The following is a 25,862-nucleotide window of genomic DNA, read 5'->3' as shown; positions in this document are numbered from 1 at the left end:
GGCGCACAGCTGCAGTGCTGTGCGTTACCTCAGTGAAGATCATGAAGTCTTCTGCCGCCTCTGAAGTCTTCTTTTCTTCTCATACTCACCCGGCTCCTATCTTCCGGCTCTGTGAGGAGGACGGCGGCTCCGGGACTAACTCCAGGGTGAGACCTGTGTTCCGACTCCCTCTGGAGCTAATGGTGTCCAGTAGCCTAAGAAGCAGAGCCTTGAAACTCACAGAAGTAGGTCTGCTTCTCTCCCCTCAGTTCCTCGATGCAGGGAGTCTGTTGCCAGCAGGCTCCCTGAAAATAAAAAACCTAACAAATATACTTTCTGTCAGAAAGCTCAGGAGAGCTCTCTGAAAAGCATCCAGTCTCCACTGGGCACAGTATCAAACTGAGATCTGGAGGAGGGGCATAGAGGGAGGAGCCAGTGCACACCCAGGATCTAAAGTCTTTCTTAAAGTGCCCATGTCGCCTGCGGAGCCGATATATCCCATGGTCCTTACGGAGTCCCCAGCATCCTCTAGGACGTAAGAGAAAGAGAATGCAAGTACACCGCCTTATGTAGATGTGGAAGCAGTTACGGCCAGCATACAAACTATACAAAATAATAAAAATATGAAAAATATGACTGTAACCTATATATGTACTAATGAATGTTGAAGTTTTATTTAGGAGGAGAAGGTGACCTGATCGTTTTCAGCCATTTCTCATGCACCCAGAGGAGTATCCAACCGGTAAAAGAACAGCAGTAGCTTGTGGGGGAAGTGGCTGAGACCAGTGGAACAGGTAAGTATGGTATCATTCGTGTACATATATAGTAAAATCCACAAAAAAAATTAAACAAAAAAAAAAGTAACGTCAGAAATGGAGAAAAACCTGTCCGCACATTAGTATTTGCCAGCAGGAAAGCGGACAGAGACAAGGTAACCCCAGGGTATTTCTTTCAGTTACCATATAAGAAGTATTTGTTCCTAGTAATGCCCCTAGTAAAGATGAGCTCGGAAATGTTTGATGGACCATGTACAGACCATTAATATGGGATGAGAAGGACTGAATGAATACTTCGCATAACCTAGAAGCTTGTTAAACTTTTTTTTTTTTTGTCTTTTGCAGAAATAGAAAACTCTCCATCTGGATAAGACCACTGGTAAACACTAATTCGGCAAATGGGAGATGGCTGTCTCTGTGCAAATGGACGGGCTCAATAAGGCATTGAGTGTCATGGTGTAGACTTCTTTGCAAAATTGGAAAAGACACAGTAGCTAATCTTAGATAGTGTGCTATTGAACATCACAAGAATAGTGTTAGGTGCAGAGAACAACAGGTGGAGAGGTTGAGGACGGTAAGTATACTGGCACATACAGGAAAGACCCATCAGTCCAAACCCCAGATCCCAAATGGTCAATAATATGTTACACTTGTAGGAAGGAAGGGCATTTTGCCAGAGATTGTAGGAGTAGTAGGACACAGTCAATATAGATCCCCTAGACAGAAAACACAAGCCACATTATTAAACACATAGACGGGACCAAGGGACATATAGTAAGGAATCATAAGCCATACAGAAAACACAGATTCGGTTAATTGGAAGAACAGAATAAATGCAACTTACTAATGTTACATTTCACTGTTCTAGATGCATGTTCATCACAGGTAGAGGAAATTAACTCACAGATACCGGGTTCCCTATGAACTTAGGATGGACAGGACACTGGATTGATGGCTGGGATAGTCCCAGTAGAGATAAGACACACAGATTTTTTTTTTTTAAAAAGGGAATAGACCAAGTAGAGAATCACTTCCCCGTAGTGCCCAATCCAGTTATCAAATTTTTATAAAATCTTCTTCACCTCTACAAACTCATCTGTCACCAACCTCTATTCTGTTTCTCTACAGTTTCCTCTTCATCTTTTGCGTTCACACAAGGTGGTACAATACATGGACCCAAGTACAGTTCAAACTTCACATGCCTAGGTCCTTCAGAGTTCTGTCCGAACCCAGTATATCTCAACAGCACGATGACACCAGTATTACTGCAGTGTGCCTTGTCATGCACAAAGGGTGGAGAATGGGAATACTGGTGAAGGGAAATTTTGTATAGACACTGATATGCCTGTTGGTGAATGGCAAACCTGACATTTTCTTTTTCCATTTTCTTCCTTCTCTCCTCTAGAGATGTTTCTTTTTTCTTTTATTTTCTTTTTGAGTTATGCTCATGGTACTCTACATTGCAAACACACGATAGTTAAATTAAGATACAAAAATTTGTGTTCCCTGCAGGAAGAGGCAGTCTGGAGGACAAAGGGGTATGGCCAGGAGTCCTCAGGACTGTGGGCAGGTGGACAAGGTAAGCCAGTAGCCCCCAGAGCATACTTTCCAAGTCTAGCTAAGGTGGCACACGGTCTGACTCATCTAGGCAAAGAGGGCAGGTACAGGCTGATGAAAGCCTACTGGTGTGCGCCAGGATTCTATTCTCATGCAGGTAAGAGAGCAATGACCTGTCTTACTTGCTTGAGGAAGAATATTGGTAAAGCAATACCAACAGAACCATCCCATATCCCTCCTGCAGACGGATCTTTTCAGGAAATACAAATCAACTTCGTACAGTCAACACCTGTTAGGAATTATTGTTATGTATTGGTGTGCACTGATGTTTTCTCAAACTGGGTAGAGGCATTTCCTGCCGCCAAGGATGCTGCTGTGTTTACCACAAAGAAAAAAATTGCGCAGAAATTTGTGTGTAGATAATGGTACCCCTAGAAGTAGGAGCGAAGCTTGAAATTGTACTATTGTGATCATAGATACTGCCACTAGTATTATGTAGCTTCGGAACCACTCCCAGATCTTCACTCGACGAATCACCCTCTTCGAAATTTGTTTTTGTTTTGGTATTTGTGTCTTTTTGGTTGTTTTTGAAAGACAACCTCATGTCATGATTGATCCGCACAATGATCAGAAATATACCAATGAGGTGACAGTACAGTACCTTATTGAGATGAGCCAGCATTTGAGAACTTGACAAAGAACTTGAAACTGTTGATTGCTGGTATGCCAAATGCTAACTGTCTTGATTATGAACCAAGAGACTGTGTGATTGCCCTTACGCTCAGGTTGCCTAATAGACAGGTGGGAAGGACCATACCAAGATTTGATGAAAGCACTAAAGGTCGCCGAAAGAGAGACTTGGGTCCACTCGTCCCACTGCAACAAGGTCACTGACCCGGAGAGAACTCGTGACAAAGTAGTTTATTGCTCACATTCATCGAGTTTGTGAACTGTGTGTTCCAAGTGAACTGTGTATTCAAAGAGCAAGGCAAAGAGATCGCAAAAGTATCACCAGAGACTCTGTTCCGTGAAGACTGAGAGGCGGCACTGTTGAACACTACCTGAGCGTACTAAAGGACTGCAGAAAGACCAATCATTGTAATTGACTTGTTATGAACAAGAGTTGTTTTGTTCTATTTCTCTTTTCTCTCTTTCCCGCTGACAAACATTTTCTTTCAGGATATTCTATTTTTGCAAGGTTTTTTTTATGAGGAGTCGAGTGTGGGACTAGAACTGGTTCTGTAGGAAGGAGTGATTTCCTTATAGGATCCCAGGATTAGCCGATCAGTTTGTTACAGTAGAGAAAAATCAAAGGTCTAGTAGTAATGGAGTTCAGAGGTAATCAGGAACAGTCAGACAATGGCTATTCACACACTGCAGATAAAGAGCTCACTAACATATGTGGAAGAAAGGTTTATGAGTGGCTCTCCCCGACCTCCAAAGGTTTATGTTATTTAGGAAGGACACTACTTATAACCCTTGTTCAATGATTAAACAGGAGGATGATAGGGTCTGCACAGGATCTCTCAATCTATAAACTTACTGATTTAATTACTATAGGATAAACCTATAATTATAACGTTAACCAACATCTGGCCATGAGTAATTAAATAATTAGTATCTGGCACTAGGTTGGCGGTGCTCCCAGAGGTAGTTCAGTGAACTGGTATAAGGAAAATGTATGGTTCCTGTATAGTACAGGAGCCAAAGAGAAAAAGAAGAAAGACTACAAGTCTCTTCTAGGGCACACTTTTATTGTGAATTATGTAATATTGTTAAATTAAAATATAACTTTTATTAGTATTCCTCAAAAATAGGGGCTTTAAGGCAAAAAGGAACTGAAAAATGATAATGGTATTTTCAATTATATCAAAAGGTTAATCTATCCGATTTAAGCGTAGTTGATTGTATAAGGTGATACAAATCAACCTGACTGGCTCCGTTTGGCAAAAATATATGTCTCTCTGGTGTTAGAAAAGCTGCAATTCTGATATGCACGCTATATTGGTTGCCCTCTTCCGAAAAAATGAAGTGTACTTATAATAAGAATAACAATGACAATATATCGGAAGAGAGGGATATTTCTCAATCTAACAAATCGGGCTCACCCTGATAATTAGTAAGAGTCTACTGCCGTAATCTGAGGTGGATATAGTAAATGATAACAGTACTTTGGCTCCGGGTCCTATGTTCTAAATTAGGATATAAATACCTGCAGTAGCAAGTATTCTCTGGTGGTCTCCCAACCAGGTACTGACCTGGCCCACAGTGCTTGGCTTCCAAGATCAGACGAGGTTGGGCATACTTAGTGTGGTTTGACCGCAGGTGGATATATCCTGCTTAATAATGTCCGGAACCAAATATTGAGTACTGTGAGACCCAAATTTTAGGTGAAATACCTGGGAGCTCTTTAAGTCCAGATAATAGAAGCATCAAAATGATGATGATGGTAATAAATTGAGGATGAGTCCTGGACCAGAGTGCGGCTTACTGACCAGCCTGATGCTGTCCCATTGTTACCATGTTTGACATGTATTTTAAGTTATTATATTGTGCATAGGTGAAGAGTCACAACAGTATCTGAGAAAATTGTTTCAACAAACTTTACATGCAGTATTGTGTAAGTATTAAATCCTGATGGAGCATCAAACAGATAGAGAAATCCGACTGTTAGGTGGAGGTGTGAAATACCCCCCTTGGTCATTAGAAACCGCCACTGGAGGTCCGTGGTAGAGGGTGAATCCAGCAGAGAGATGCCGGTGTCCGCCGACCGGAAGTTCGGAAACAGGAACCGGAAGTGACAACCGGAAGTGACGACGTACGTTTCGCTCGGGGAGCTTGTTCTCCGTGAACAAGCTCCCCGAGCGAAACGTACGTCGTCACTTCCGGTTCCGGTTTCCGAACTTCCGGTCGGCGGACCGCGGACACCGGCATCTCTCTGCTGGATTCACCCTCTACCACGGACCTCCAGTGGCGGTTTCTAATGACCAAGGGGGGTATTTCACCCCTCCACCTAACAGTAGGATTACTCTTTCTGTTTGATGCTCCATCAGGATTTAATACTTACACAATACTGCATGTAAAGTTTGTTGAAACAATTTTCTCAGATACTGTTGTGACTCTTCACCTATGCACAATATAATAACTTAAAATACATGTCAAACATGGTAACAATGGGACAGCATCAGGCTGGTCAGTAAGCCGCACTCTGGTCCAGGACTCATCCTCAATTTATTACCATTATCATCATTTTGATGCTTCTATTATCTGGACTTAAAGAGCTCCCAGGTATTTCACCTAAAATTTGGGTCTCACAGTACTCAATATTTGGTTCCGGACATTATTAAGCAGGATATATCCACCTGCGGTCAAACCACACTAAGTATGCCCAACCTCGTCTGATCTTGGAAGCCAAGCACTGTGGGCCAGGTCAGTACCTGGTTGGGAGACCACCAGAGAATACTTGGTACTGCAGGTATTTATATCCTAATTTAGAACATAGGACCCGGAGCCAAAGTACTGTTATCATTTACTATATCCACCTCAGATTACGGCAGTAGACTCTTACTAATTATCAGGGTGAGCCCGATTTGTTAGATTGAGAAATATCCCTCTTTGTTATTCTTATTATAAGTACACTTCATTTTTTCGAAAGAGGGCAACCAATATAGCGTGCATATCAGAATTGCAGCTTTTCTAACACCAGAGAGACATATATTTTTGCCAAACGGAGCCAGTCAGTTTGATTTGTATCACCTTATACAATCAACTACGCTTAAATCGGATAGATTAACCTTTTGATATAATTGAAATACCCTTATCATTTTTCAGTTCCTTTTTGCCTTAGAGCCCCTATTTTTGAGGAATACTAATAAAAGTTATATTTTAATTTAACAATATTACATAATTCACAACAAAAGTGTGCCCCAGAAGAGACTTGTAGTCTTTCTTCTTTTTCTCTTTGGCTCCTGTACTATACAGGAACCATACATTTTCCTTATACCAATGATTAAACAGACCTAGCATACGTTCCAGAAATGGAGTGTTCAAAAAATGATAGGAATATATAGATCATGAAAATTTTATGTCACTGTCACGATTTATTTGCGTCTTTTTCATCTACCCAGCAGAACCTCAATAGAATCCAAACATCAGTATACAAAGACGTAGGTACATGTATGTGTGAAATGTTCGTTGCAAATCAGACATTATAGGCCAAACCACTGTCCCATCATACTCTATAGGTTGAATGTTGTCCCACACCCAACCAGTGGTCCCGTGACCGCCGAGTGCATATAGAGGATGTCTCGTCCTCCTCCCTGTCTTCCCCAAATATAGTCAAGTGTCTGATTTGCGAAATGCATACATACTTGTGTCTAGGTCACCGATTATTGTATGAAATATTTTTTTTCTTATGTTAATAATTGATGGCAGTTATTGTATACTGCCAAAGGGTGGACTGTCAAAGTCAAAAATATTACATAAAGAGAACATACAAACTACACACATTTAAGTCGCTATACTTGCAAATACGCACAGCGAGCACAGCAATATATGGTAACACACGCATTTACACGGACATGCCACAGAGATGGATTCAACATTTATTTCATACAGTACATAATTATAATATCAAGCGCCAGACAACATGATTTAGAATTGTATATGTAATGAAGTGGTGTCATGTATGTGTATTATTTGAACGGAACCAGATAGACCTGTCATGTTTACTATTGAAGCAACCAGCTTAATGTGTAGATTAATTTGATACTTATTATTAAATTGTAGTACATTGCAACACAGAATTATGATTACTTGTATAAAAGCTAAAATCGCTCTTATTAGAACAATAGATATTCTTAGAGGTAGAGGACAGGGAACTCAGGTCAGCCCTTTGGATGTCTTCAAGGCTGAATCTGATTACCATATACAAAGGAATTGGTGACTCCCCATGAACCCCTCCCCCAGAAACTAGATAATACTCTGCTGACCACACAGGTGGTCAGTTACTTGCTTTTTGGTCTCTGAGGAAGATGAAGTCTACACAGAGAGAGAGAGAGTCATATGGAGGGACAAACTTATATGAGAAAGATAATGGTAATTGTATCGCTGGCATGTAACTGAAACTGCATATAACTGTATGTAATAGTATGTTCTAACTGTTTACTGTGAGTTGTATTCATGTAACTATAGGTATACTGTACTTTGTAATATATATTGAATCCATACCCTTTTAACAACAAATATATACATCAATGAGCTTTGGAACTCAGTTGTGCGATGTACAGCACACATTTATGGGATTTGGTAATAAGATGTGCAGGCATTTACAATATATATTAGAGCGGGCATTTTAAATATTTGTGAGAAATCAATTTAGCATTCTTAAGTTATATGCCGTTAAAGTTGCAATTTTTAACGAAACGTGCTATGAACATTTTTTGGAAATTGCACTTTCAGCTCACTTGAGTTAGAGTTGGTCAAGGTTTCATAATAACACTTTTTATGTCCCTTCATATGATATAACACAGCAGTATGTTTTCATAAAAAAAAAAAAACATTTTGATTCTTAAAAAAAGAATTTAAAAAAATGTTTAAAAGCTAAAAAGATTTTGGATTTATTAACAGTATGAACAATGTTTTATTTTGGGATCATAATGGAATCACTTTCTATAAGAGCTTTCATTTGAGTGATTCATGAAAACTGTATTTGTAAAATCAAGAAATATTTTTTCCAGTACACTACACTAGAGGAATGCACGTTCCACTTCAGGTGTTTGGGGACAAGATTCTACAGAGAGCGCATGCTCCCACTTCTGTCCAGGCACATAAACTTAAGTGGAAAGGCACTTAAAATTGTGCTGAATAGGCCAGCCATTTAAATGGATGTTTTGTTTTTCCCTTGTAATACACCACTAACGGGAGAAATGTACAGTAGCTTGAGAACTGGTCCAATGATAGCCGGGTGACAGGCTTCTTGTGAGCAGTGTTGCTCCCAGTCTGCTGTGTCTTTCGCTCCCAGCTGCTGTTCCTTCCTGCTCCCAGAATATTCTCAGTCTGATACTCTTCTGTAATTAAAAACTCAGCTTTTACAAATGTAACACAAATGGTTCAAGGACAAAGTTAGGTTTGGGTGGGCTTAACTTCGTGACCAATGGGTTTTTTCTTCACTATTTAAAGCCAACCCAAACTTATCCTGTTCCTGGACCACTAAAATTTAAAATACTGGTCCATTTAACACAACTTAAATGCATGGGAAAAATATTGTTTGTTGATTTTTAAATACAATTCTTATGAACCACTCAAAAATGAAAGTTGTTCTAAAAAGTGATCTCATGATCCCAAAATAAAACTTTTGGGATTTATTAACAGTATGAACAATGAGAAAAATAGAATTTTAATACCTACTGGTAAATCCTTTTCTCCTACTCTGTAGAGGATGCTGGGGACTCCAAAAGGACCATGGGGTATAGACGGGATCCGCAGGAGCTTGGGCACACTACAAAGACTTTGTTTGGGTGTGAACTGGCTCCTCCCTCTATGCCCCTCCTCCAGACCTCAGTTATAGGAACTGTGCCCAGGAGAGACGGACATTTCGAGGAAGGATTTTTGTTTAAACTAAGGGCGAGAAACATACCAGCCCACACCACAAACATACCGTACAACTGGAGTAGCATGAAACCAGATAACCATATGACTTAACAACAGCAACAAGTTGAATATAACTAATACACAACCCATGTGTAAAACAAATATAACCAAGAATAACACAACTGCAAGTAACAGTCCGCACTGGGATGGGCGCCCAACATCCTCTACGGACTAGGAGAAAAGGATTTACCGGTAGGTATTAAAATCCTATTTTCTCTTACGTCCTAGAGGATGCTGGGGACTCCAAAAGGACCATGGGGTCTATACCAAAGCTCCAGAACGGGCGGGAGAGTGTGGACGACTCTGCAGCACCGATTAAGCAAACATGAGGTCCTCATCAGCCAGGGTATCAAACTTGTAAAACTTAGCAAAAGTGTTTGAACCCGACCACGTAGCTGCTCGGCAAAGCTGAAGTGCCGAGACCCCTCGGGCAGCCGCCCAAGATGAGCCCACCTTTCTGGTAGAATGGGCCTGTACCGACTTCGGCAACGGTAGCCCAGCCGAAGAATGGGCTTGCTGGATAGTATTACAAATCCCGCGAGCAATAGTTTGCTTAGAAGCAGGATTTCCAATCTTGTTGGAAGCATACAGGACAAACAAAGCCTCTGTTTTTCTGGTAAGAGCCGTTCTGGCGACATACATTTTCAAAGCTCTTACAACATGAAGAGACTTTGGAACCGCCACAGCATCCGTAGCCACAGGCACCACAATAGGTTGGTTAATGTGAAACGAAGAAACCACCTTCGGGAGAAATTGTTGACGAGTCCTCAATTCCGCTCTATCCGAATGGAAGATCAAATAAGGGCTCTTGTGAGACAAGGCCGCCAACTCTGACACCCGCCTGGCAGACGCCAGAGCCAAAAGCATGACCACTTTCCAAGTGAGAAACTTTAACTCAACCTTACGCAAAGGTTCACACCAGTGAGACATAAGGAACTGCAAGACCACTTCAAGATCCCACGGCGCCACCGGCGGCACAAATGGATGGGGATATGCAGCACTCCCTTCACAAAAGTCTGAACCTCGGGAAGGACGGCCAATTCTTTCTGAAAGAAAATAAAGCCTAAATCTGCACTTTGATGGAACCCAATTTCAGGCCTGCATCTATGCCTGCCTGCAAAAAATGGAGAAACTGACCCAAGTGAAACTCCTCTGCTGGAGCTACTTTGGTCTCACACCATGAAACATACATCCTCCAAATACGGTGATAATGTTTTGCCGTAACCTTCTTCCTAGCTTTAAGTAGAGTGGGGATGATCTACCCGGGAATACCTTTCCGAGCTAAGATTTGGCGCTCAACTTCCACGCCATCAAACGCAGACGCGGTAAGTCCGGAAACACGCAGGGCCCCTGCAACAACAGGACCTCTCTTAGAGGAAGCGGCCAGGGATCTTCCACTAGTAATTCTTGAAGATCCGGATACCAGGCCCTCCGTGGCCAATCTGGAACGACGAGAATCACCCGAACCCTTGTTCGTTGAACGATCCTCAGCACCTTCGGAAAGAGAGGAAGCGGAGGGAACACATACACCGATTGAAACACCAACGGAGTCACCAGGGCGTCCACTGCACTGGCTTGGGGGTCCCTTGACCTGGAACAATACCTCGGAAGCTTCTTGTTGAGGCGAGACGCCATCATGTCTATCAGAGGAATTCCCCAACGCTTTGTCACTTCTACAAATACCTCTTGATGAAGAGCCCACTCTCCCGGATGGAGATCGTGTCTGCTGAGGAAGTCTGCTTCCCAGTTGTCCACTCCCGGGAGGAAGACTGCTGACAGAGCGCTCACGTGCTGTTCCGCCCAGCGTAGGATTCTTGTGGCCTCGTCCATAGCCACCCTGCTCCTTGTTCCACCTTGGCGGTTTACGTACGCCACCGCTGTTATGTTGTCCGACTGGATCAGGACAGGGAGACCCTGAAGAAGGTTCTGTGCTTGCCGCAGGCCGTTGTAAATGGCTCGCAACTCGAGAACATTTATGTGGAGACAAGATTCCTGGCTTGACCATTTTCCCTGGAAATTTCTTCCTTGCATGACTGCGCCCCAGCCTCGGAGACTTGCATCTGTTGTCAGTAGGACCCAGTCCTGGATTCCGAATCGGCATCCCTCTAGAAGGTGAGAGCCTTGCAGCCACCACAGGAGCGAAATCCTGGCCCTGGAAGATAGACTTATTTTCCGGTGCATGTGCAGGTGAGACCCAGACCACTTTTTCAGCAGATCCCACTGAAACACCCGGGCATGAAACCTGCCAAACGGAATGGCTTCGTAAGCCACAACCATCTTCCCTAGTACCCAAGTGCATTGATGAATCGACACACTCGTCGGCCTCAGAAGCTCCCTGACCATGGTCTGGATTTCCAGAGCTTTGATCTCTGGAAGAAACGCTCTCTGTACCTCCGTGTCCAGGACCATGCCCAGGAAAGGCAGCCGAGTGGCCGGGATCAACTGAGACTTTGGCAAATTTAGTATCCAACCGTGATGTTGCAGAACCGACAGATAGAGATCCACATTTCTTAACAACTGCTCCTTGGACCTTGCCTTTATCAGGAGATCGTCCAAGTACGGGATAATTGTGACCCCTTGCTTGCGAAGGAGGACCATCATCTCTGCCATTACCTTGGTGAAAACCCTTGGGGCCGTGGAAAGCCCAAACGCAACGCCTGAAATTGGTAATGACCATCCTGTACCACGAACCTCAGGAAAGCCTGAGGAGGGAATATAGGGATGTGTAAGGAAGCATCCTTTATGTCGACTGACGCCATAAAATCCCCCCCTTCGAGGCTGGAGATCACCGCTCGAAGAAACTCCATCTTGAACTTGAAAGTATTCAAGGATGGATTGAGGGACTTTAGGTTCAGAATCGGTCTGACCGAACCGTCCGGCTTAGGCACTACAAAGAGGCTCGAATAGAACCCTTTCCCTTGATCTGACGGGGGAACCGGCACCGCGACCCTCTGTTGACACAACTTTTGTATCGCATCCCTCACCACCTCCCTTTCGGGAAGAGAAGTTGGCAAGGCCGACATGAAAAACCGGTTGGGGGGCATCTCCTGAAACTCCAGTCTGTACCCTTGGGACACTATGTCTAAGACCCAAGGATCCAGGGCCGAACAAGCCCAGACCTGACTGAAGAATTGGAGACGGCCCCCCACCGGCAGGGACTCCCCCAGGTGAACCCCAGCATCATGTGGTAGACTTGGTAGAGGCAGGGGAGGACTTTTGGTCCTGGGTGCCTGACACGGGTGTGGTTCATCAAACCGACAGTATCTAGGTCAACAATGTTTAGGTCGACCACTATAGGTCGACAGTCACTAGGTCGACATGGATGGAAGGTCGATAGGTCTAAAGGTCGACATGAGGTTTTTTTGGGGGTTTTGTGTCGTTTTCTCCGTAAAGTGACTGGGAACCCAAATAAGTGCACAGTGTCCCCTCGCTAGCCATGCTTCGGGCAAGGTGCCTCGCTTCGCACGGCACAGATTACCGTTCCAATCGTAGTCTACGTGGATCGTTAAGTATGAAAAAATTCAAAAAAAATATTAAAAAAAAAAAAAAAACTCATGTCGACCTTTAGACCTAACACTTGTCGACCTAGAAACACTAACGACCTTCCATCCATGTCGACCTAGTGACTGTCGACCTATAGTGGTTGACCTAAACAGTCGACGTAGACAGTGTCGACCTTCAGACCGGATCCCGCCTGACACTGCAGGCGACTTCCTTCCCCTACCTCTACCCTTTGAAGCGAGGAAGGACGAGCCCTTACCTCTTTTGTATTTATTATGCCGAAAGGACTGCATCTGCTAATGGGGTGCCTTTTTCTGCTGTGTGGGAACATAGGGAAGAAAAGATGACTTACCCGCCGTAGCGGTCGACACCAGGTCAGCCAGGCCGACACTACCTTTAAAAGGGAGAGCTTTCATATTCTTCTTGGAGTCGGCATCAGCATTCCATTGGTGAACCCACAGGGCCCTCCTGGCCGTAATCGACATGGCATTGGCTCTTGATCCCAAGAGGCCAACATCCCTCACCGCATCCTTTAGGTAATCTGCAGCGTCCTTAAATATAACCAAGCGTCAAAAGAATATTATCTTTATCAAGAGCATCCATATCAGAAGCCAAATTTTCAGCCCACTTTGCACTACTCACCCATACCGACGCCACAGCAGGTCTGAGCAATGCACCAGTATTAACGAAAATGGCCTTCAATGTCGTTTCCAGCTTGCGATCCGCCGGATCCTTGAGAGCAGCAGTGTCAGGAGACAGAAGCGCCACCTTCTTGGACAATCGCGAAAGAGCTTTGTCCACATTTGGAGACGACTACAATTTTTCCCCATCGTCAGAGGGGAAAGGATATGCCATCAAAATTCGCTTGGGAATCTGCCACCGTTTTTCAGGGGACTCCCAAGCCTTTTCACAAAGCTCATTCATCTCATGAGAGGGAGGAAATTTTACCTCAGGTCTTTTCCCTTTAAATAAACAAACTCTTGTGTCAGGAACGGCAGGTTCCTCAGATATACGTAAAACATCTTTAATGGCAATAATCATATACTGAATACTCTTGACAACCCGTGGATGTAAAGAAGTCTCATTCAAATCGACATCAGAGTCAGAGTCCATGTCGGTACCTATATCTGCCATCTGGTCACAAGCACGCTTTTGTGACCGAGACTGTCTGTACCCGAGACAAAGCGTCCTCCACTGTCTCCATGTTTTTGTCTGAGAATCAGATTTATCCAGCCTCTTAGATAATAAAGCCACATTCGCATTCAGCGTACTCAGTCATCCAATAAGCAGTCGGCTGTGCCGACAGAGACACACCCAAATCCTTTTCTGCACCCCCCATAACTTCCTCCGGGGAGGAAAACCCAGGCTCAGCCATGCCGACACCTCGTGCCGACACACCCACACAGTCCACAAGCCCGGGGACAGACCCACAGAGAAGCCCTTAGGGAAGAGCACAGAGGGAGTATGCCAGCTCACACCCCAGCGCCCATACACCAAAAAACCTAGTATATATGATCAGCGCTGATAAACAAATGAAAGCATCAATTTATGTGCCCCCCCACCCCCCCGTTTTTCCTCCATGTGTACTTGCGGGAGCGTGGAGGTCCGGGCCAGCGTCTCTGCAGCACTGTAGAGATACGAGAAAATGGCGCTGGTGAGCAATGTGCGGCTAAGCCCTGTCCCTTCCCGTCGCGCTGTAGCCCGCTAAAATTCAAACTTGCACACTGGCAGGGGTAATGTATACGGCGTCCCGACACCGTATACTGTGCTTTTCGCCAGAAATGAACCCCAGTAACTGCTGCCCAGGGCGCTCCCCCCTAGCACCCTGCAAGTGCCGTTGGTGATGTGTGTAGGAGCATGGAGCGCTGCGCTGTACCTTCCGTCACTGAAGTCTTCGGTTCTTCTAATACTCACCCGGCTTCTGTCTTCTGTGAGGGGGTTGACGGCGCGGCTCCGGGAACAAGCAGCTAGGCGAACCAAGTGATCGAACCCTCTGGAGCTAATGGTGTCCAGTAGCCTAAGAAGCAGAGCCCTTAAACTACGAAGAAGTAGGTCTGACTTCTCTCCCCTCACTCCCACGCTGCAGGGAGCCTGTAGCCAGCAGGCCTCCCTGAAAATAAAAAACCTAACAGAAGTCTTTCCAGAGAAACTCTGTAGAGCTCCCCTAGTGTGTGTCCAGTCACTCCTGGGCGCAAAGTCTAACTGAGGTCTGGAGGAGGGGCATAGAGGGAGGAGGCAGTTCACACCCAGTCAAAGTCTTTGTAGTGTGCCCAAGCTCCTGTGGATCCCGTCTATACCCCATGGTCCTTTTGGAGTCCCCAGCATCCTCTAGGACGTAAGAGAAATCAAGTTTAATTTTTTTTTAAACTGTATGGAAACATACTGCTGTGTTATATATCATATGAAAGCCCATAACATTTTTTTAAATAAGATCTTTTCCAACTCTCTAGCTCAATTAGGTGAGCTGCAAGTGTTATTTAAAAAACGCTAATAGAACACATCTTGTGAAAAAATTGGCAGCTTTACAGACAATTTCAAAACCGTTGAACATATCGGACTAAGAATTGGGGTGTTTTCTTTACACCCATGGCAGCATTTATTATACCAAATTTCATCACAATCTGAAACGGTCAGTCTGAAACCTGTGATTTGGTGTAGAATAACCCGCCTTCAAATTACCTCAAAAGGGGTATACACACTGTGGAAATTGAACTACTGATATGAACTATATATAGTCCATATTGGTACAAAACATAGTATTTTTATATATTGCAATGACGATGCGCGGTCTTGCAAGAAAAAAAGAAAAAAAAAAAGACTGTGCAGGCAGGTCAATTTTGACTAGAAAGTGTACAATCTAGTACATAGTATTAGTCAAAATTGGCCATAGCAAAAATCGCACAGATACAACATTACACTATATGAATAGTCAATATCGGTGGGTCTGGGCTCCGGGGAGTTCAAGGGAAATCCCATAGTGCAAATTGGCCACATATGCAGAATCGCACCTTGTGTATGTACCTTAAGGTTTTCAACCCAGGTGAAACGTTGCTTCAGATCTCCAATGCCAATTTCACTTTCCAAATACCTAATTTTTTATTTATAGTGATTATAGTGAATTTGTACCCCCAACCACCCGAATTCACCTGACCCTCTCCATACCTTGTTCAATTTTACCACCACAAAATTAGTTACCTATACCCTGATCTTACCAATGCATCTTGGGATAGATTGATGACATTCTGGCAGTAAGACATTCCTACTGTCTCAACACCTGATAATTTAATCAAGCATTATAAAAGACCATGCAAATGGTTAAATCCGCTTACCTGCAACAGGTACATAAGCGCACTATTCATAGAACTTATATATAACCCAGTCAATGCAAATACACTGACTAATGAACCAGGGGTCAGTCTTTAATGTCAACATTCCACTGCAATGCTCATTGATTGCTTTTGGGGTTACGGGACTAATAATAATTTTATTTAATTAGGTGTAATTTTATTTATATCGAGCGCTTTCTCCAATATAACTCAGATATTTTGGAATAAAGCATTATATGCCACTTACTCTCCCCCCAGACTCATTGGCTTTTTTATCTGCCACCTGCTGGGACATGGGCATTAATTGGGGAAAAAAAAATACTCGTCTGCGTTGGTTACTATGTCTATTAAAAAAACAAAACAAAAAAAACATTACATCACTGAACTACCTCCTCTTCTCCCACCGAACTAAAAAAAGAAACTATTGCAATTGCTTTCTTTTTATAGATGCTTCACACTACCAGACAGAAAAGAGTGTGTTAAGCTTCTACAAAAGATAGGGTTTCTTTATTGATACACTAGACTTCATCCAAAACACAGGCCTTTAAAATGTTTGATAAAAAAAAAAAAAAAAAAAAAAAAAGATACCTACATTGTCATTTGCTTACTTAAGCGTGGGGATCTAAAACTATTTTGCAAAGTGTCTACTTGCAGGTACGATGTTGATACTGTATTCTAGGAACAGAGAATCTGTAGTCATCTTGCGTCTCCCATTAAACCTCTCATACCGCCTCCCTCTCCTACTGCAGAATTGCATGGTTTTCATATTACATTATATCATAGTTTAATCAACTGTTCATTTGTCTTTCTTTACTTTGCATATTTTTTGCAGATTCCTTCACTATTTGTGATGTTCTTCCGGCAAAGCAGCATCTTACTCCTTTCTTTTGTTGGAGTGCAACCCTATACAGTTGTTGCTCGTTTCGCTCATATACTTTGTACTATTTGGTGTTTGTAGGACATGCGGTTTTATTCACATGTAAAAACTCTCAAAATAAAAAAGTAAAATAAAAAAATCACAACATTTTTTATGTTTTGTTGAGGGGGTAACCATACCTCAGATGAGAGTTTGTTTAAGGCACAGCACAGGCTTCTGTTGAAAAGATCCCGTCAATAATTAATTCAGAGGAGAAATGCCAAAATACTCACTCTGCACTGCCAAAAATAAAATAAAAATGAAGAATATTTTTTTTGACTAACATTCTTGAACTAAATGACGAATCATTTGTTGATGAATGTATTTAACATTGAAGAGATGGCGAGTTGTAATCATGTGCACAATTATTACTAAGGAGGATACATTGGGGGTGCTGGCAGTGTTACTTTGTTCACAGTCAGCACTAAACATGTACATATTATACACACACATTATATATATATATATATATATATATATATATATATATATATATATATATATATATATAAAAATAAAGGTGCTAGTGGCAGCACTCCCAATAGAACCATAACTTTGCCGGTGCCCTCCTAGGTCCCTCAGCGAGGTCCAATATAAACAATGGCGGGGCACTCGGACAATAATGGAGACAAAATGCAGGCTGTAAGCAACAACGTTTCGGGGTATTTATTGTCACCCCGTCCTCAGGTTAAACATATATAAACAAAAACATACCTTATATACCCTCCACGACAGCTACCTCGGCGTGGGGTCCGCGTGCCGGCGCCCACAGGTGACGTCAGCACTCGGCGCCACGTTGTCAGGACAACACAATATGCAAAACGTGCACGTATGATAGCAAGTGAATACACAATTAAAAACAGTCCGTAATAACAGACATGGAAAACAGCATATACAATACAGAATACCAAGGCATACTATATATGTATACAAAAACGTGCCTGTAATTTGAACCTGCCACAATGTTAAACGGATCCTGCCGCTTATCAACAGGATCCAATATGTCAGAATAATAGATGCAACAATCTACTAGCCCAGTAACCAATGAGTAGATCTTGTAATTCATAAATAACAATGTAACCCAGGATTTTCATTCAGGCCTTTTGGAGCAAGAGTACATAATTCATGTATCCATCTGGCTTCCTTACGTAATAATCTTAAAGACCTATCTCCACCTCGTAAGTGTGCTGGTTCATGATCTATAATCCTGTACCTTAAACATGATACATTGTGTTTAGCCGTCAATAATTGCCTCGCAACAGGCTGATCGCTACACCCAGCAGCTAAGGCATTTCTAATGGAAAGCTTGTGATTGGAAATACGCTCTCTCAATGTACGGTCAGTCTTGCCGGCATAATTGAGTCCACACGGACAAGTGATCATGTAAATGATAAATTTAGTCGTGCAAGTAACCCTATGTTGTATATTGTACCGACGTCCACTATGCGGATTACAAAAATATGTGCCCACTATTAATGCTCTACAGGTGGTACAGTTTAAGCATCGAAAGCACCCCTTCTTTAATGCAAGGAAAGTGTTCTGTTCACTTTGGGATGCCTTGAGACCAGTAATATCAGTTTTAACGATCCAGTCCCTGATGTTTTTACCCCTCGTATACGAAGGCATGAGGGCTGTTTCGCTGAGACCTAAGGACTTATCAGTCCCAACAATAGGCCATAATTTCTTGGCCGTATGGCCAATAGCTTTACTATGAACATTATAGTGATTAATTCATGGCAACTTCCTACCCACTAGAAGATCGTCTCTATTCATTTCTAATGCTCTAGTTTTAGCTTGTACAAGTGGTCCCAGTTCACAACCTCTCTGCTGGAATTTAATAATCATATCATCAATTTGTTTGGTCGCTGCCGCAGTGTCACTGCAAATGCGCACAGCCCGCACAAACTGAGAATATGGTAACCCATATTTAAGGGGCTGTGGGTGAAAACTATCCAAATGTAATAATGTATTCCTATCAGTGGGTTTGTGGTACAATTCAGTTACAACATGGTTATCCTCAATTCGAACCAATACATCCAGGTAAGGTACACAAACAGTACTGATGTTATACGTGAATTTTAAGGGGTGATCAGTCAAATTATGATGCTCAATGGCTTCTATGAATCCCTCACGTGAACCAGACCACATGATGAACACGTCATCAATGTAGCGGATGTAAAAATAGATGAAATTAGAAAAACATGTATTTTGGAAAAATATTTCCTGTTCAACTTCAAACATGTATGAATTGGTGTACGATGGGGCCACATTGGACCCCATCGCACAGCCAGATATCTGCAGATAAAATCTGCCATCGAACACAAAATAATTGTGCGTTAACACCATTTCCAACAGATCAAGGAAAAAAGAAATCTCAGGACCCCTATACAGTGGGTTATCAGTAATCAATAAGCGTACTGCTTCTAAACCTTGTCTATTCGGAATCACTGTATATAGGTTTGAAATGTCAACACTACACAGGTGAATACCAGCCGGTAAATCACCCAGGGCTTTCAACTTATTGAGAAACATAGTGGTGTCAAGAAGATATTTATCATGTTTAACAATACAAGGTTGTAAAATAGCATCTAAGTATGTTGATACTCGCTGAAAAAGTCCATCACGGGCTGCAATAATGGAAATTATGGCCTATTGTTGGGACTGATAAGTCCTTAGGTCTCAGCGAAACAGCCCTCATGCCTTCGTATACGAGGGGTAAAAACATCAGGGACTGGATCGTTAAAACTGATATTACTGGTCTCAATGCATCTCAAAGTGAACAGAACACTTTCCTTGCATTAAAGAAGGGGTGCTTTAAATGCTTAAACTGTACCACCTGTAGAGCATTAATAGTGGGCACATATTTTTGTAATCCGCATAGTGGACGTCGGTACAATATACAACATAGGGTTACTTGCACGACTAAATTTATCATTTACATCAGGGGTGGGGAACCTTTTCATTGCCAAGGGCCATTTGGATTTTTTCGACATCATTCGCGGGCCATTTTTTAAGCGCCCCCCACCCCCATGCACACTCTCCTAGGAAAGTAGGCGTGGCATTAAATCCCCTTCTCAAAGCAAGAGTATTTTCTATATTGAAACTTCTTGCCCACAGAACTACCCCTCGCTCACTGATTCCACTCACACTCCCTTCCCCTGCGTTGAACCACACTGACACTCCACTCACATTCCCTCTCCCTGCACTGTACCACACACTGACCCCAACACACCCTCCCCTGCAACACACTGACACTCACACTCCCTCCCCTGCCCTGTAACACACTGACACTCCCTCCCCTGCGCTGTACCACACACTGACACAGTCCCTCCCTGCCCTGTAACACACTGACAAGCCCTCTCCTGCTCTGTACCACACTAACGCTAACAGTTACACTCCCTCCCCCTTGCACTGTATGTATTCTTACCGGCGGCTCCTGAGTATACACCGGTCTTCCCTCAAGGTGGCCGCGCTGCTACCTGCAATGCTGGAGACGGGCGCGGAGCAAAGGCCCATGGGAAGGGCAGCTGCGGCATCAAGGGAGATGTAGTTCTCTCACAATGTACACTGAATACAGTGCACAGTGTGAGAAAACTACATCTCCCAGGAAGCCATGCACCGGGGACGGCTTTACACAGCTGCCTCATACCTCTCTGAGCCGTCTGCCACGCACTACATCATGGGAGATGTAGTTTACTCACACTGTACATTGAATACAGTGCACAGTGTAGAGAAAACTACATCTTCTAGGAAGCCGTGCGCCGCAAACGGCTTTACACTCGGCGGCTGCCTCCGGGCCTGTCAAGATGCCTCTCCGGGCCGGAGGTTCCCCACCCCTGATTTACACGATCATTTGTCCGTGTGGACTCAATTATGTCGGCAAGACTGACCGTACATTGAGAGCGCGTATTTCCAATCACAAGCTTTCCATTAGAAATGCCTTAGCTGCTGGGTGTAGCGATCAGCCTGTTGCGAAGCATTTCTTGACAGCTAAACACAATGCATCATGTTTAAGGTACAGGATATAGATCATGAACCAGCACACTTACGGGGTGGAGATAGGTCTTTAATATTATTACGTAAGGAAGCCAGATGGATACATGAATTATGTACTCTTGCTCCAAAAGGCCTGAATGAAAATCCTGGGTTACATTGTTATTTATGAATTACAAGATCTACTCATTGGTTACTGGGCTAGTAGATTGTTGCATCTATTATTCTGACATATTGGATCCTGTTGATAAGCGGCAGGATCCGTTTAACATTGTGGCAGTTTCAAATTACAGGCACGTTTTTGTATACATATATAGTATGCCTTGGTATTCTGTATTATATATGCTGTTTTCCATGTCTGTTATTACGGACTGTTTTTAATTGTGTGTATTCACTTGCTATCATACGTGCACGTTTTGCATATTGTGTTGTCCTGACAACGCGGCGCCGAGTGCTGACGTCACCTGTGGGCGCCGGCACGCGGACGCCACGCCGAGGTAGCTGTCGTGGAGGGTATATAAGGTATGTTTTTGTTTATATATGTTTAACCTGAGGACGGGGTGACAATAAATACCCCGAAACGTTGTTGCTTACAGCCTGGATTTTGTCTCCATTATTGTCCGAGTGCCGCCGCCATTGTGTGTATATGTATATTATATATATATATATATATATATATATATATAAACAACAATTCTATTCCTTACAGCGGCACTCAGAGACTGGATACAATGGTAAAAATCCTTTTACTGGTTCATGGTGATAAGTTGCATTCCAACGTTTCGGGGCGCTACCCGCCCCTTTGTCAAGGTGAGCAAACAAACTGTTTGTTTGCTCACCTTGACAAAGGGGCGGGTAGCGCCCCGAAACGTTGGAATGCAACTTATCACCATGAACCAGTAAAAGGATTTTTACCATTGTATCCAGTCTCTGAGTGCCGCTGTAAGGAATAGAATTGTTGTTTGCATGATTCAGAAGGCACCGGAGCACTTCACCAGCTGGTAGGTGAGTGCCAATCCGTCACAGCAAGTATATATATATATATATATATATATATATATATAATAAGATTTTAGACCTACCGGTAAATCCTTTTCTCGTAGTTCGTAGAGGATACTGGGGACTCCGTAAGGACCATGGGGATAGACGGGCTCCGCAGGAGACATGGGCACTTTAAGAAAGACTTTAGGTCTGGGTGTGCACTGGCTCCTCCCTCTATGCCCCTCCTCTAGACCTCAGTTAGAGAAACTGTGCCCAGAGGAGACGGACAGTACGAGGAAAGGATTTTTGTTAATCCAAGGGCAAGCTTCATACCAGCCACACCAATCACACCATATAACTTGTGTATCTATTAAACATTTAACAGTATGAAAAAACAACGTAGCATCAGTCCAACCTGATGAAACTATAACATAACCCTTATGTAAGCAAAACTATATACAAGTCTCGCAGAAGTAGTCTGCACTTGGGACGGGAGGCCCAGCATCCTCTACGGACTACGAGAAAGATTTACCGGTAGGTTTAAAATCTTATTTTCTCTAACGTCCTAGAGGATGCTGGGGACTCCGTAAGGACCATGGGGATTATACCAAAGCTCCCAAACGGACGGGAGAGTGCGGATGACTCTGCAGCACCGAATGAGCAAACCTTAGGTCCTCCTCAGCCAGGGTATCAAACTTATAGAACTTTGCAAAGGTGTTTGAACCCGACCAAGTAGCAGCTCGGTACAGTTGTAGTGCCGAGACCCCTCGGGCAGCCGCCCAAGACGAGCCCACCTTTCTAGTGGAATGGGCCTTGACCGATTTTGGTAACGGCAATCCAGCCGTAGAATGCGCCTGCTGAATCGTGTTACAGATCCAGCGAGCAATAGTCTGCTTCGAAGCAGGGGCGCCAACCTTGTTGGCTGTATATAGGACAAACCGTGCTTCTGTTTTCCTGACTCTAGCCGTTCTGGCCACATAAATTTTCAAAGCCCTGACTACATCAAGGGACTCTGAATCCTCCAAATCTTGTGTAGCCACAGGCACCACAATAGGTTGGTTCATATGAAAAGATGACACCACCTTAGGCAAGAATTGAGGACGGGTCCGCAATTCCGCCCCATCCATATGGAAAACCAGATAGGGGCTTTTATGAGACAAAGCCGACAATAGCCTAGCCGAAGCCAAGGCTAATAACATGACCACCTTCCAAGTGAGATATTTTAACTCCACCGTTTGAAGTGGTACAAACCAGTACGACTTAAGGAAACTCAACACCACGTTAAGGTCCCAAGGCGCCACCGGAGGTATAAAAGGAGGCTGAATATGCAGCACTACCTTCACAAAAGTCTGTATTTCTGGGAGAGAAGCCAATTCTTTTTGAAAGAAAATGGATAAGGCCGAAATCTGAACCTTAATGGCGCCTAATTTTAGGCCCAAATTCACTCCAGTCTGTAGGAAGTAAAGGAAACGGCCCAGACGGAATTCTTCCGTAGGAGCATTCCTGGCCTCACACCAAGAAACATATTTTCGCCACATCCGGTGATAATGTTTCATTGTCACGTCTTTCCTAGCCTTTATCCGGCGTTCAACCGCCATGCCGTCAAATGCAGCCGCGGTAAGTCTTGGAACAGACATGGCCACTGTTGTAACAGGTCCTGTCTTAGAGGAAGAGGCCACGGATCTTCTGTGAGCATTTCCAGCAGATCCGGATACCAGGTCCTTCGTGGCCAATCTGGAACAATGAGAATTGTTCTCACTCCTCTTTCTTATTATTCTCAACACCTTGTGTATGAGAGGAAGAGGAGGAAACACATAGACCGACTGTAACACCCACGGTGTCACTAGGGCGTCTACTGCTACCGCCTGAGGGTCTTGATTTGGCGCAATACCTCTGTAGCTTTTTGTTAAGGCGGTACACCATCATGTATCTGGGGCAGTCCCCACTGACTTGCAATCTGCGCGCAGACTTCCCGATGAAGTCCCCACTCCCCTGGATGCTTCCCAGTTGTCCACTCCAGGAATGAACACTGCTGACAGTGCGCTTACATGATTTTCCACCCAGCGAAGAATCCTGGTAGCTTCCGCCATTGCCACTCTGCTCCTTGTGCCGCCTTGGCGGTTTACATGAGCCACTGCGGTGATGTTGTCTGACTGGATCAGAACTGGTTGGTCGCGAAGTAAGTTCTCCGCTTGACGTAGGGCGTTGTCTATGGCCCTCAGTTCCAGGATGTTGATGTGAAGACAAGTCTCTTGACTTGTCCAAAGTCCTTGGAAGTTTCTTCCCTGTGTGACTGCTCCCCACCCTCTGAGGCTCGCATCCGTGGTCACCAGGATCCAATCCTGAATGCCGAACCTACGGCCTTCCAAAAGGTGAGCAATCTGCAGCCACCACAGGAGAGATACCCTGGCCCTGGGGGACAGGGTGATCAGCTGATGAATTTGTAGATGTGACCCAGACCACTTGTCCAATAGGTCCCATTGGAAAGTCCTTGCATGGAACCTGCCGAAGGGAATGGCTTCGTATGTTGCCACCATTATTCCCAGGACTTAAGTGCAATGATGCACAGACACTTGTTTTGGCTTCAATAGGTTCTTGACTAGAGTCATGAGTTCCTGAACTTTTTCCATCGGAAGAAAAACCCTTTTCTGGTCTGTGTCCAGAATCATGCCCAAGAAGGTCAGACGAGTCGTAGGAACCAGCTGTGACTTCGGGATATTGAGAATCCAGCCGTGTTGCTGTAACACCTTCAATGAAAGTGACACGCTATTCAGTAACTTCTCTCGTGATCTTACTTTTATGAGATCGTCCAAGTATGGGATAATTGGGACACCCTGCTTGCGCAGGAGCACCATCATTTCCGCCATTACCTTGGTGAAAATCCTCGGGGCCGTGGAAAGCCCAAACAGCAACTTCTGAAATTGGTAATGACAATCCTGTACCGCAAATCTCAGGTACGCCTGGTGAGGTGGATAAATGGGGACATGAAGGTATGCATCCTTTATGTCCAGAGACACCATAAAATCTCCCCCTTCCAGGCTGGCGATGACCGCTCTGAGCGATTCCATCTTGAACTTGAACAGTTTTAAAGTATAGGTTCAGGGATTTTAAATTCAATATGGGTCTGACCGAACCGTCCGGTTTCGGAACTACAAACATGGTTGAGTAGTATCCCTTCCCTCTCTGAAGCAGGGGAACTTCGACCACCACTTGTTGAAGACACAATTTGTGAATAGCATTTAACACTATCTCCCTTTCTAGGGGAGAAGTCGGTAGAGCCGATTTGAAAAACCGGCGAGGCACCTCTTCGAATTCCAGCTTGTAACCCTTAGAAACAATTTCTATTGCCCAGGGATCCACCTGAGTGAACCCAGATGTGGCTGAAAAGTCGAAGACGTGCCCCCACTGGGGCGGACTCCCTCAGCAGAGCCCCAGCGTCATGAGGTGTATTTTGCAGAGGCCGGGGAGGACTTCTGTTACTGGGAACTAGCTGTGCAGCTTTTTACCTCTGCCCTTACCTCTGGCAAGAAAGGACGATCCACGTACTCTTTTGCTTTTATTTGAACGAAAGGACTGCATTCGATAATGTGGCGCTTTCTTAGGTTGTGAGGGAACATAAGGCAAAAAATTTGATTTACCTGCCGTAGCTGTGGAGACCAGGTCCGAGAGCCCTTTCCCAAACAATTCCTCACCCTTTGTAAGGTAAGACCTCCATTTGTCTTTTTGAGTCGGCATCACCTGTCCATTGCCAGGTCCAGAGGACTCGTCTAGCAGAAATTGACATAGCGTTTATTCTGGAACCCAGTAAACTAATGTCTCTTTGAGCATCTCTCATATATAAGACGGCATCCTTTATATGGCCTAGAGTCAATAAAATGGTATCCTTATCTAGGGTCTCAATTTCCACTGATAAGGAATCTGTCCATGCTGCTACAGCGCTACAAACCCAGGCCGACGCAATTGCCGGTCTGAGTAATGTACCAGAATGTGTGTAAATGGATTTCAAGGTAACCTCCTGCTTGCGGTCAGCAGGATCCTTGAGGGTAGCCGTATCTTGGGATGGCAGCGCTCTCTTTTGACATGCGTGTCAATGCTTTGTCCACCTCAGGGGAGGATTCCCACCGTATCCTGTCCGTTAGCGGGAAAGGATACGCCATAAGAATCCTTTTGGGAATCTGCAAT

General features: G+C 44.0%; 1 pseudogene; it reads left to right on the top strand.

Annotated features, from left to right (window-relative positions):
• Positions 1 to 5,672: 5,672 nt before the first annotated feature.
• LOC134898430 (5S ribosomal RNA) lies at positions 5,673 to 5,790 on the top strand (annotated as a pseudogene).
• The last annotated feature ends 20,072 nt before the right edge of the window (positions 5,791 to 25,862 follow it).

Source organism: Pseudophryne corroboree, chromosome 3, assembly GCF_028390025.1.
Source record: "Pseudophryne corroboree isolate aPseCor3 chromosome 3, aPseCor3.hap2, whole genome shotgun sequence".
NCBI classification, from domain to species: Eukaryota; Metazoa; Chordata; class Amphibia; order Anura; family Myobatrachidae; genus Pseudophryne; species Pseudophryne corroboree.
This window is presented reverse-complemented; position numbering and strand designations above follow the sequence as displayed.